The sequence below is a fragment of the Molothrus aeneus genome, chromosome 3, assembly GCF_037042795.1.
Source record: "Molothrus aeneus isolate 106 chromosome 3, BPBGC_Maene_1.0, whole genome shotgun sequence".
NCBI lineage: Eukaryota > Metazoa > Chordata > Aves > Passeriformes > Icteridae > Molothrus > Molothrus aeneus.
The window spans coordinates 27,578,417-27,591,040 of NC_089648.1; the positions used below are offsets into that span (position 1 = coordinate 27,578,417).

General features: G+C 41.2%; 1 protein-coding gene across 2 annotated transcripts in view; it reads left to right on the forward strand.

The window, feature by feature from the left end:
* The first annotated feature begins 4,894 nt into the window (after positions 1-4,894).
* Positions 4,895-12,624, forward strand: part of LRFN2 (leucine rich repeat and fibronectin type III domain containing 2) — a 157,059-nt gene continuing 149,329 nt past the window's right edge. Inside the window, exons 1-2 of one of the 2 annotated variants that reach the window (XM_066546537.1) lie at positions 4,895-5,225; positions 5,774-5,980. The gene's annotated coding sequence lies outside the window, so the exon portion shown is untranslated. Of the gene's footprint in view, positions 5,226-5,401; positions 5,981-12,624 lie in introns of those variants that run through there. The other variant, XM_066546539.1, reaches the window with a different exon arrangement.

Consider the following 12,624-nt stretch of genomic DNA (forward strand, 5'->3'; position numbering starts at 1 on the left):
CCTGCTGCATGGCAAGTGCACATATCCTCTTTCAATAATGAAAAACTCTTATCCTGTGTGGAAAGGGTCAAACTATAGAATGAAGACTCATATTCACACTCCTCTTGTGCCATGCCTTTATTGCACTGGGCATCTGCTGCCCCTCTGGATATCAGTGGTGACTGGGAGGGTTCTGTGCAGAGTGTACCAATGCCAGAGGTTGCAAGCCCACCAGGATGAGGTCCTCGTGGGCAGGTGGCAGAGAGCTGCTGCCTCCAGGTGTACTTTGGAAGCTAATGCTGTGCTTTTCATCAAATTAAGAGAATTGGGAAAGCACTGCCAAGGCAGTCTCCTTATTCTGATGAACACTGTGCTAAAACAGATGTCCACTAAATAAGAAGTTTATTTATTTGCTTGTTTGTTTGTTTGTTGAGTGAATAGATTACCCTGGTCTCAAAGAGCACTCATTTGTCCCCAGAAGAACCAGTCCACTTGTCTGGGAGAAACTTCTGCTATTCCTAATTCTGAGTTTTCTGAACAGGAGATGCCCAGCTGTAATTCATAATTATCACTTTGAAGTTTTGATAACATTCCAAAGTCTTTTGAGTAACAAAATGAGGTGTGGTATTTTTTTTTTATGCCAGCAGTTAAAGATATAAAGACAGTAAAATAAATACATCATCATTAAATCAAGATTTAATCATTGACTGCCTTTATAAAATATGTATTTTTGCAACACCCAATATTATGATGATAGATGCAGGAGTCACAGAGGGGATTTCTGTAACTGAGGTTATGCAGAAGGTCAAATGAGATGGCCATAATGATCCCTTCTGGTCTTAAACTATCAATCAAAGGGCATTAAATTTTACTCACTGAGCTGGACATGTGATTATGCAAAACAGAAGTACAAGAATTTTCCTGCTTGTAAAGGGAGAACCTGGAAAGAATAATAACCCTGGTATAAAAATATTATGCTGACCTTCTTTCAGAGCATCTACAAAGTTACAGTGGGTCCTTTTAAGGTTAGCACAAGTATCCTGGTTATTCCAGATGAGATAAATGCTTAGAATGGAGTAGATTATGAATATATAATTTATTCTATGACCTGAAATAACTTGGTATTTGGAAACCCTTCTGCATTTAGCTGCATGATGGACAATGAAAGATTGCTGTAGAACTGTTGAAGTATTTTAATGAAGTTCACCCTCATATTTTGTTGTGATATTAATCTATGCTTTTTATAACAGTGTATTGCAAAAGGGACCTTCTGTGATGCTTTTGTCTCATCATTACCTTTAAAACCCCTTTTCTTTTCACTGCACTGTGAAACAGCACCTGGTCTCTGTTGGATGTCTGGGTCTAGAAATTTGGATAGAGTTTTTCCCATGCTAAGATGCAAGAAAGTGAAAGAAAGCACATGCAGTTTGTCTGTTGGCTGGAGCTGCTTTTAAAAGCAGAGCGATGTGTGGGTGGAGGATGTGAGAAGGAGATTTTGTACTGGCATATACATGTGTAAACAGATATTCAATGATTTGTAAAGAGCTGAGCTGTACAACACCCAAGAAATATACAATCTTTCCCCAAACCTCCAATGTTTGAAAGCTGGTGGGTTCAGCTCCTGACATTTGTTTTTGTCAGTAGGGCCACAGAATAAAGGTTTTTTAGGCTGTCTTTCAATCAGTGTAATTGATTGGCAGCCATTGATTAAATGGTCATGTGGACCAGTGCTAACAACTTTGGTTTGGAAGGGAGTGGGCAGGATATGGGAATCACCAATGTCTACAAGGACATGCTAAATTGTATTGTCAATCAGATGGCCAAAGGCTTCAGTGTTTTTTCTGCGAGACTTGGAAAGGAGAGTGGTGTTAGCAGCAGGCGAAATTGTCCTGGAAGTCTCAAAAACATCTCAATTTTATTTTTGCCTTGCTCTGCTAGCCTAGTTCATTTTTCTTAGGTTTTGATGTTATATCTGGCACTGTACGTCAAAGGAGAGGGTTTCCATTACACAATTTCTGTGTCAAGTTAGATCTTTTCAGTGATTGACACTGTTCAAGGAAACTTGTATGAATGTGATTTTAAGGATTTAATGAGTTTTATGCATCTCTTTTCATAGAGAAATTATGCATTCTGTTGGGGCACAGGATTTCCTGCATCACTGAAAGCTTCAGCTGCTCAGCAAGATTCACAGAGCAAAAGTGAGACATCTGTAATCCTGGTCTCTCATGTATTTTCCAGACCTAAGTCAAGAATGAAAAATTGAACCTTGACAGTTCTTTCCAGGAGTGAGTATTGTGAGCTTGTGAGATTACCACAACCCAGGCAAAATGAGATTTCTCTTGTGGCTCTTTGGGTCTGATGGGATTTCTGTGGAGGTGCAAATAACAGCAGATGTAGCTCAAACATCCTTGTTGGCTGACTAGGAGCTAGGGCAGGATTGGAGAGAGGGGAGGCCTGAGCAAAAGAGAAGAGTGCAAGTGATAACCTGCTAGGAGGACCAAGAAATTCACTGAGAAGCTCCTTACTTGGGAGCAAAGCAATATATAAATAGCAGGGATGGTTAGCGAAGAGGAGAAGCTGAGGAGCAAATGCCAGGGAATTCTGGTTGAATTCTAAAGGGCATTACAGAAAGCACCCTGGCCTCACACACTGGAGACCCATAACACCACAGCCTCATGTAAACTTTTATTTTTGGGTGATTTTGCTTTTTTCCAGGGTTGTATCATCTTTTATTTTTCATTGGGAGTTTTCGCTGACAAAACTGTAGCTGGTGAAAGATTTTTGGAGTACGTTGGTAGAGTACACTGATTTCTGTCACTGCAAGCAATATTTTGCTTTCAAATCAGACTCTGAAACACTAGTCTCAGAGTCTATTATTAATTCTTGATGTCGTTAAGAGATGTCTTCTTGTCTGTGATGCACTGACATTTATTTCATAAGGCACTGACATGATTAGAGCTTTCATTTGATTTTCTAGCCAATGTGCTGGCACAGGGTTCCCAAGAGTTATGTTTAAAGTTAGCTTTCTAAGTTTGTGTTTCAGTCATCTATAAATGAAATAATTTCTTAATATTTTAACACCCAGTTTGGCAGCTTTCAGTTTCTCAAGTCTTCCTTTGGCCTGATCACTTGCTTCAGTGCCCAGTAAGATTACTCTTGGCCTTCTTCCCAAGAAGGGCCCTTCAGCACTGTTCCAAATAGAGCCAAGGAGAGCTGAATAGGCTGAAAAATAGGCAACTGCTGTCTATGCAGCCCTTCCTCATCTGTTTAACCAGAGTCTGGATCCCCTGTGTGCTAAACCTGCAGCTTGCACCTTAAGGATAGAGAGAGAGTCACTGGGAATGCATCAGGAACAGGACAAAGGGGTGAGACTGGTAACAGTAAGGGATCTAAAGTTTGCAGCAGAATCTGCCCCTCCAAGAAGACCTCATGTATTTCTCTATGGAGTCATTCACAAAAATATCTTCAAACTTTTCAGTTCAGTCTGGTCTGACTTTCTAGGGGCCAAATTTGATACCTGCATATTATTTGTGTGACCTGGTTCTTCTACCTGCACTAGATAGCCTCTTGAAGTACATCTGATGTTTCTACTGGTAGTAAGGAGTAAATGAGGAGAGTAGCTAGGCTAGATGAGGCTATAAAGATATATTTCTTACCCTTCAGAATGAAATACTACAGCTCTTTCTGAACTCTTGGCCTTTTTTCACACTGGGATGTTTACAAAGTGTCAGAAGATTTTACTCTTTAGACCCTAAGTGCCTTAAAAGAGGTGTACTTTACACCAAATGCAAAGGACCTCAGAATTACACCTTACATGTTTAGTCTGGATGTGCAGAAGCAGACTATTTCATTGCTCATGCCTTAGTGCATTAACTAATCCTTAAAGAACAGGGATTAAGGAGAAGCTTTGCTCATGAACAGGTTAGCCCTGGCTGTCTAGCACAGTCTGCAAAAACTCATTCAGATTCCTCAGAGGTGTGTAGTGCTGATCACTGTCCAGAGACAGGACCCTGGACTAAATGGACCATAGGTGTGACCCAGGGCCACAGTTCTCAGGTAAATTTCCACTGCAAAATGATACCACTTTCTTGGTTTGTGAGGTTTTTTTTGGTGTGTGTTTGTTTGTTTGTTTTCTGTTCCTTCCGTGTGCATTATGAGTTGTTCTTTCTGTTGATGTATTGATACTGGTGTGTAGTAAGTTGAACAAGATGGATTTTTACCTCCTCTTTTATAGTCAGTGTCATCTTTTCCCTGGCTCTGTCTAGGAGCCTCTTCAACCAAAAAGCAGAAGAAAATGAGTGTATCAGGAGGGCTGGAGAGAGGAACCCACTGGTTAATGGGAAAGACTGATCAATCTGCATGACTTCTTTTACATCAGTTCAAGTTTTATTTAGACATTGCAATCCTGTTCAGTTCAAAGGGAGAACTACTACTTTCTTGCCAACAGCATTAGAAATAATACTATTTAACATGGGCAACCCCTGTATATGTTCTTCTCTTTGTCATTTAAGTTTCTAAAACATAGCAAGGAAAAAATGTTTCCAGTATTAAATAGAACGAATGAAGCTGACAGTGCTATTAGAATCATAGAATGGTTTAGGTCAGAGCAGACTTTTGAGATCATCAAACCCAACTGTTAACACAGCACTGCCAAATCCACCACTAAACTGTGTACCTAAGCACCACATATGATTTTTATCTATCTTTTCCTACATCAATACAGATATATATGACTTCCACTATAACATTTTAAGCATCGGCACCACCTGAGAGCTCAACTGCAGCTTATGCATTTTGCAGTAAAATTTCTCTCCTCTTCTGTCTTCCCTCCTCTTCCTCCGCCCCCAGAGGACTGACAGGCTTTCTACTGACAAATGTTGAGTGTAGCTCCTGAGGATTTAGCATGTCAGGCTGTGTCTACACAGCTTAGGTTTCTATTATTATGCAATGGCTTAGAGGGCAGTGCTTTGCCACATAATTACAGCGCCAATCTCTGTTAGGACCCGGAGTTTGGATGCCTCTTTCTATATCAGCTATTTGCCTCCTGCCCACTTAGGACTCCTCCCCGACACTCTTACTTGTTTATTAGCTTCTTTTTGTACCCTTGTTTCATCTGGTTTCTGGTTTTCTTCCTTTTGCTACGGTACATATTTGTTTATTTCAGAGGTGAGGGGTCTGATGAGTCGTGCCTGCACGGATTCCTATGCAGTACAAAGCACTTGCTGCATGTTGCATCGTCAGAAGAGGTAAGAAGAAATTCCTGAAGCTGCCTGCTAGTTCTCTCGGGTTTTTCACTCTCTATCTTTTTTTTTTTTCCTTTTTTTCCTTTTTTTTTTTTTTTCCCTGGTGTGTGCACATTGCTTGTCTTACAAGCCGTGCAGGCTCTGCCATCTAGAGCACTTTGTGAGATCACTCCACTTTGCTGTTTTTCCTTCTTCCATCCCTGCGTGTGACTGTGTGTGTCTGACTCTCCCTGCCTCTCTTCCCCCTGCGGTAGGACTCGGCCCCCCACCCCAAAACACACACACACACACACACACACACACACACACACACACACACAGGAGCTGGGCTTGCTTGTATGAACTTGAAGACTTGCAATACTGAAATGCATGTGTTACCTTGGGATGCACTAGGATCAGAATGCTCAAAAAGCCTGCAGGCTGCTTAGTCCTCCAAGACTGGGTTTTTTAAATCACACAGGAAAAGAACAAGTTATTCACTCTTTTTTATTCTCTTTCTTTTTCTGTTTTTTCTCTTTCCTTTTTTTGTGCTTTGGATATTACTGAGCAAGGAGTCTCAGGGATTGACACGCTCGGACTTCACTGAACCAGGCTGCATCTGACAAACAATCTTGTCTACATTTTGGTTTGCTAGAGATCACCTGGGATTTTTCTGATTCTATCTTCTTTTGAAAAAAGGATGCATGGAATAGAAAGAAGGTCTAAGTGCCTGTCTGAGACTATTTTACCAAACCTGGGATAAATGTTACTTCTCAAAGGTAAGTGCAAGGTTTTTTTCCTATGTATGTATAAACTGTGTAGTTATAACATAAACTATAAATATATATATACCCAAAACATTTTATAGATAGCTACCTCTGATGGCAAAAAATGTCTCAGTTGTGCATCTTAAAGGATTGGTGAAATGTATAACTTTATCTCTCTTTTCATGTTAGCTTAGATAAGATTGCTCATGTAGAGTAATGGATCTCAGTTTGGTTTCTGCCTCTCATGATATGAAAAGGCATTTCAAAACCAATATTTTTTTCGAGTCAATAGGATTTTTTTTTATTATAGTTTTTAAACAGTGATGGAAAAATGTTTAAAAGAAAAAATAATAATTTGGTTTCTAATAAAGAAGGAATTGAGGAATAGAGTAAAGCTGTGAAAGCAATTTCAGCTTTCTGAGGAATTAGTAAATCCTACAAAGATAAGGAAGAACTTTGCTGGACAGATCAACTCTGCTGTGTATAAAACAGGAGAGTAAAAGTAGGGACCTTGGCAAATGTCATTTGAAGAAACAGAAGGCATAGGAACAGCCAGAGAAGGGAAGGCATTGAGGGGTGTGGAGGGGCAGTGGGCACCACTTTGGTGTCTGCTGTCACAGAGGCTGTTGTTCTTGGTGAGGTGATGCCACTGGTGAGGGATGTCCAGAACTGGCAAGGTGGGCATGTGGGGGACAGGGTACACAAACAGGTATATGCTCTGTCATGTCTGTCTGACGTCAGCAGACATATATGCTCCCAGCAAGATTAAATGTACTGAGAATTGGGGTGGGGGAAGCATCTAAGTGGCAGCACAGTACAAGATATAGCAAAATGGGAACTGAATCTCTCTCTGATTTGCAAGGATGTATGTGCGTGTTTGGGACACAAAGCAAGTGTATGACTGAATAAAAGAAAGGAACTAATGGGATAAAAGAAATTGGCAGTGAAGTCAACAAGTCCCAGTATGGTAGATTAGCCACTGGAAATGTAAAATGGTCAGTTTTGGTAGTGTCTGTAAGAAAGGGTTCTTAAACTGGGTAACTCCTACCTACACAGAAGAGACAAATAATATTGATTTAAAGCAAGAATAATTTTCTCTTTTCAGACTGCCTGATCTAGTATTTTTGGGGCAGTGCCATGGAGATATAAGAAAAATAAGGTTTATTTTATCTATTCCACCTTTGGAATTTCTATGACAGAAAACTCTTTTGATGAGAAGAGGGAGGGAAGCAGTAAACATCATATCAGTCTATAAAGCCACAGTTAATTAAATTAATGTATTTATTAATTGTATTAACTTTATAATACAATGTTCAGCATGGATAAGTCCAGCAGATGCAACACAATTGTCATGGGGATTTTCTGTTCCTCCAGAAAGAGGAAACATCGCCATGCAGGGGATCAATTTCTTATTGGACCTTGATGTGTACAGAGACTATAAAGGGCAAATTTAGGCTTGTGATGAGAAAGAAGAGAGACAAATAATTACTTCCACTCCTGCTGTGTTTCAGGCTGGTTGCAGTCCCCTTGTTTACAGCTTGCTCTGTGTCAGTGGTGAGTTTGCATTGCCCAGAGATCACCACTTGAGTACAACAGAGCGCTTCTCGTGTGCGCTCTGCTCGGAGCTGCCGCACCGCAACAGCACGGAGAAGAGCTCAGACCTTCCCTTAAACTGCTTCTAATTCTAGGGGAGAGAGGGAATGTAAAAAATAAACAATGCCAGGAGACAGGTAGCAAAAAATTAATGCTGAATTTTTTTAACCCATGAAACCCAGCAAAGATCTGTATCATCCCTTGGATAAGAGACAGTGTCTGATCTGCTCTCCCCAGCACAGCTCTGGTTTCTTTAGGGCAACTCTGGACCAGGTGTGCCCCAGTATCTGGCTGTGTAGGGCACTGGCACGCAGGCAAGCTGCCCCCCCTTGGTGCACTATAAAGGGTGAGAAATGTGACCCAGCCTCAGAGTCCCTGTTTGCTGCTGTCCTCTCTGCCCCATGCTGCACTCCACAGCTTCGGTGCTTCTTGTTTAAGTTTAAAATTGGGCCATTACTGACCATTTTTCCTAATGGGGAGTACAAATGGCACGTGTAGCCTTGCCCCTTAGACTCCACTTTGCCTGCTGCTCAGGTGGACCCGAGCTGACAGCCCCCAGCAATCCTAGTCAGAGTGCTTCTGCTCCCCCTCTTTGCTGAAGAATCTGACCACGGACTCAAGTTTGCAATGTAATGATTAGAGACACATCTGATCCATCCCCTCCCCCCATTTTTTTTTTTTTTTTGTGCTTGTGGGCAAAAAGCAAAATGGGAGGCTGATTCAAAATTATCAAGGTTTAACTCGTAGTGGGCGGGAATATTCTTCAAGTGACTGAACTCCCTGCTGAAAAACCTGTGGACTGAAAACCCTTGAGGCTGCATTTGCTACCCACCCTTGCAGAGGTGAGGGAGGGGATGATGACAGTGCCTGTTCACTCCCAAATCCCATTTTGCATTGCTAATGCATTTCTGCCTTGACCTACAAAGATCACCTGTGGGAGAAGAGGGGTAAGTTGATCCAACTGTGTACTCAGTCTTTTTTTTTTCTGGCCTGAGCACTCAGCCTTACTTTCTTCATGTTTGTCCAATGTGCTGTCATGGGTTTGTTTTAGTGGAGAGGCTAATTATTTTCTAGGTGCTGAACTGAAAAGCAGTAACACTCTTTTTAAAAGAAGGCATCTGTGGCTCCTTCAAACCAGTCCAGATGACTCTGAAATTTATTGTCCAACACCAAATAGGCCATTGCTTGTATTCTCTTTTCCCTCTTTTGTTTTACCATGTAGAATTTGACTAGTTCTAGCAACTAATTCTAGCAACTAAGGATCTCACCAAGGGGCTGGGATTTTCTCTGTCGGTGTCCAGAGGCCACATGTGCTTGGATGGGGCTGAACAGTGCCCAGTTATGAACTGAAACTTGTGAAAAAAGACAGGGTTTCATCTGAGTGCACCAGTATAAAAACAAACCCCACAAATCACAAATCAGCATGATGCAGTGCTGCAGTGAAGGGCCAGCTGTTACTCTCTGCCCAACCCAGCTCCACCTGGGATGCACAGAGAGAGAGGAAAGCCTGTAAGTGATAATTCTGATTCTAGGAACTCAAACTACCTCCTGCATGGCTAAATGACAAACCTTGGCATGAAATTAACATACATAAATGTGTCATTAGAAGGCTCACAGTGATGTGACATGGAAAACTGGGAAAAGATTGTGTCATTTAGAAGCATTTCTGCATCCCTTGGATCAGCAATTGTCACTGTACTTCGGAATATTGATATGACATTTTTTCTGATTTTTCTCTCTTCCTGACATTTTCTTTGTCTTACCCACAATATGGGTCTCTGATAATATCCTCATCTTTATGGAAAAACATTGGGGACAAATCCAGGATACCAACTTCAGCATATAAAATGAGCAGCAGCAGTAGAAGTCAGAAAACATCTTTTCAGTTAAAAAAAATGCTGATTTGAAAACATGGGAGAAGGAAAAAGATGTGCTGTCAGGGTCTGCCCCCATGCAGAATCACTATTGACCTACATAGAAGGCAGAGCTGAGTGGGAGGTTTCTAGTATAAATGTTTTTTGTTTTTGCAGGAAAAGATATTTTTAACAGACAGAAACATGATTGGGAAATGGTCAGTCTTAGGAATTTCCTGACTAAAAACTGTAGGAACAAAATTTCTAGAACACTTTACCTCACATGCTTTCTGGAAGATAATTTTTTATTATTTCTTTCCAGTTCATGCATTTTACATGAAAACTGAAAATAATTCATATGAAACTTGATCATAAAATCCCATTTTTCTAAAGGACAAGCAAATCTGTGAGCTGAACTGGAATTAAGCATTTCTGGCTCATTAGAAGGCTTGCACACCTTCAGATTGGGACAAAGAAACTGTAGACATGGTCATTTTGACTCAAGGAACCAGAAAACTTTTGCCTGCCAAGCCTTACCTGGAAATCAATTTATTTCACCAAATGGGATTATTTTGAGGTGTCTTGGAAACAAATGCTGTGAGATATTAAGGCCTCTGAGAACTTGCTCTTGAAATAATTTCTCCAGCTGTGGAAAACTTATGCCCTGAGAGGATATGGCAGCTAAATAACAGGTAGGAGGGGATAGCTGCAGCAATAGTATAAGCAGCACAATGGAGCATTTAGGAGGCTTCTGCTAATCACACCTCAAGAAGGAACATGTCTCTAATCCTCTGGAAGATCTGCTGCCACTGTGGGGTTATGGAAAGAGGTGAGATAAGGAGAGGGTCCTGGAATAGCAGTAAATCCAGGGTCCTGGACAATGGTTGGTCAGCAGGTGAGAGGTAAGGCTGGTGCATCCCAGTGCGCAGCAAGGCAGATTCTGAGCAGAACAGAAGCTGGATTAAGGATAAAATCAACAGAAAGTACATGATGGCTGAAAGCATCTTATCTATTTTAATAGAACTAATGTTGCACTGGAAATCCCTGGAAAACACGTGTGTGTGGCACTGGTGCAGAAAATCACCAGTGTGACTCTTTTCCTGAAGCCAGAAGAGGTAGGTGAGAGTGGTACATAGATCTTTATGTGTAGGACTGAGACAAATTGCTGCAGTTGTCCAGTTAGGACAGTAGAGTTTGAGCTGACTTGGCTGGGAGAAGGAAAGTCTATGAAAAACCTAAATCTAATCAAATCACATGGATTGTGGTGAGCAGGCACGATTGAGGTTGGAGGAAATGCATGCATTGGTGGACAAGTAAGGAATTTTTCCTCCTCTGCCTTTGGAGGAGAAATTTACTTCAACAGGCTGAGGAGCAAAGGGGCTCAAAATGGCACCAGTTACCAAGAGCTCTTAGCCATTCCTTTGTCCTGTCTAAGCTCTTCAGGAAAGCTTCAGTCTACATGTTGGTCAGAATGAGTAATCCTCCTTTTGTTGCAGCCCAAAGATAAAAACTAAGAATGGGAAAGGAAAAGAGGATGTCTTAAACATGCCACATCTTCTGCTGCAGTGGCAGGATGGATAGGCTGTGATTATCAGCAAGACAGCAGCACCTGTATTGGTGCTACAAAGGAAGAACTGGCTGTACCAAGATTTAAATTAGATCCCTCAGTTAACAGCCTTTAAAAAATCTATCTGCCCTTTCAGTACAGAATGAAAACAATGAGCAGTCAAATGGCAAAAGGAAAAGTCGAATGAAAAAATGCCTGTCGTGGCTTGTTCAGCATTCCCTGTCTGGTTTAAAAGTAGCCAACAACAAATGTCTGTCTCCTTAGAGATAAATATCAAAACCTTCCCATTCATTTCAGAAGATACTTGATCTCCTTCCCTTTGTGAATATTCCTGTGAATAGCTAAACACATGTGATACTCTGAGAGCTCTGCATAGTTTGGATGTGAAACAAGAATGCTAAACTAAGGAAGAGAAAGGCCAAACTGTATTGATAGAAAATAAATTATCTGGACTGAGACCATTTTGTTGATTCCCTAAATTGAGGAGTAGTTGGCATTTTGTATGACTTATCTTTAGTGTAAGTGAATGTTATCACTGCTGCTGGCAGACATTTACTGTATATTGTTTTTTAAATAAGGGTACAACATTGATTACTTGCTCTCCAAACTATTGACTGCACCTTCTCCCTGTTGTCAGGTCAGATAACTTATCTCCTCTGGAAATGTTCAGTAGAAAAATGGGAAAATGTGTTTGTTCCCAGAAACTCTCATGAAGGAGAGGATCAAGGGGTTTTGTGTTTTTCTGGTTTGATGGGGTTTTTTTTGAAAGCTGCCCATAATCACAATATCTTGTAATTATCTCTGAAAATTGAGATCCTCTGTGAGATATATGAGTATTCACTAATCTCATTTCACATGACCAAGTAGCCCACTGAGCCATGAATTCTTCAGCTGACACCCACTTTGGAAGGATAGCGTGACCTTTCCTTAATAGTGCAATTACATCTTCTGTTCATGGCTCCACAGATGCATTTTGACAGTGATACCTTCTTGAGATGAGGGGGGAGGTTATTCATGGACTTCACAGTTCTGCTGTGTGGCCAGGAGTCTCACAGAGAATGAGCTTTCCTCTGTCCATGGTCTCCCATCACCCTACCCTGACTGGACCCAACTGGCCTCTGGCTGGTGGGAGAAGTTTCAGGGACATTAATTAATAATGTTTTCTTTCAGATCCAGGGGTGGGTGGCAGCAGTTTCATGTGAACTGGAGAGAATTGGTCATACTGACAGAGAGTTGGAGCAGAGAAGCTGAAGTGCAGCCTGATGCATATTCCTGAGAGCAAATACCCTGAGAGCAAAGAGAATAACATTGGGAGAAAATTTGGAGAAATTTGAGTAGGATGAGGGGGAAGACAGAAAGCAAAAACAGCTGTGATAAAGCTAAGAAGATGTTTCTGTCTCTTTAGTTATTTGTATGTTACTTTTTTCCACGGGGCCAGAATACCAGGCTAGGCTAAAGACAGACTAATGTGTGTTACTGGTCACACTGTGCATAGCTGATACCTCTCACAGCCACTCAAGGTTGTTTTATTTTTCACATCTAACCTGTTCTAGCATTTTGGGGATCATGAGAAAATGTACTCAAGCCCTTTGTGCATTTTTTCCTGATGTCTCAGCCTTTCACCTCCCTAGATCAATGAGTTG